Source organism: Coenobita brevimanus, unplaced genomic scaffold (assembly GCF_032717465.1).
Source record: "Coenobita brevimanus isolate Jiangsu-jjx unplaced genomic scaffold, ASM3271746v2 jjx.HiC_scaffold_302, whole genome shotgun sequence".
Classification (NCBI taxonomy): Eukaryota; Metazoa; Arthropoda; class Malacostraca; order Decapoda; family Coenobitidae; genus Coenobita; species Coenobita brevimanus.
The window spans coordinates 11822-12834 of NW_027644004.1; the positions used below are offsets into that span (position 1 = coordinate 11822).

A 1013-nucleotide genomic window follows, 5' to 3' on the forward strand; every position below is an offset into this window, starting at 1 on the left:
TTTTCAAAGCTTATTCTTACTATCTCTGAGCGAGATTTTTCATTTTAATAAGACCTTTTATATAGAAAGGATATATGATGGATACATTTCACTCTGCCAGGATACATCTGTTTGAAGGTAGCAAGAGTATAACATGTGTGGTGTCCCTCCCTGGACCGGCAGAGCGGGATGTACAATCTACCAATGACCAATAAAGTCTGTTCGTTTCCACTTCATTTCTGTATTATTATTATTATTATTATTACTATAATATTAACATCACTGGCGTTGTTGTTATGATTATTTCAACCAAGTAGCTAATGCTCATCTGTCTCCTCACTGTTCTGTCACAATTGCCGCTCATTTCTTTCACTGACCTGGGGCTCTTAAAATTCTTTCAGCCCGTCTCGTCATTCCATTCACCAGCATATCACACTGAGTCAACATCTTTCTCAACAGCCATCGTTTCAAATAGACATCGCCGTTTGCTGAGAGTAACATTTTCATAGTACAGTATCCATTAGAGTATTCATTCATTCATTGCCAGACGCCATGTATCCCAGACGGGGTGGCCAAGGGCTTAGAGTTAATTGTTTTACAGGGAGGGGCACTAATCCTCCACCAACCCCACTTGACGCGTAGGGATGCCAACAGCATCTGGTGTTCCCAGGAGGTCACCCATCCAAGTACTAACCAGACCCAACGTTGCTTAACTTCGCTGATCGGACGGGAAGCGGTGTACTCAACGTGGTATGGCCGTTAGCATTAGATTATGAGTTTATCAAATATATATTTGAAAAGGAAAGTACACAATTAAAGTTTGCATTTTTTCTTCTGCATTTATACACCGGTACTATTGCTAAAGGGGATCAGAAGGATACATCTGGCACCGACAATTCAAAAAGAGTCTCCTAAACTAAGTACAACACAGCCGTAGTCTTACGTGGGAAGAAAGTTTATTAACTATTTCTTTACATTAACTTTAAGATTTTCGTCCTTCTTTAAATGATGTCACGTACTTCAGTGACCGGAGA

The 1013-nt window shown here is 40.2% G+C and overlaps 1 non-coding gene across 1 annotated transcript; it reads right to left on the reverse strand.

Moving 5' to 3' along the window:
- Nucleotides 1–624: 624 nt before the first annotated feature.
- On the reverse strand, nt 625–743 carry LOC145390160 (5S ribosomal RNA). The gene has a single exon (XR_013895584.1). It is a non-coding gene; the product is annotated as a 5S ribosomal RNA (ribosomal RNA).
- Nucleotides 744–1013: the final 270 nt, after the last annotated feature.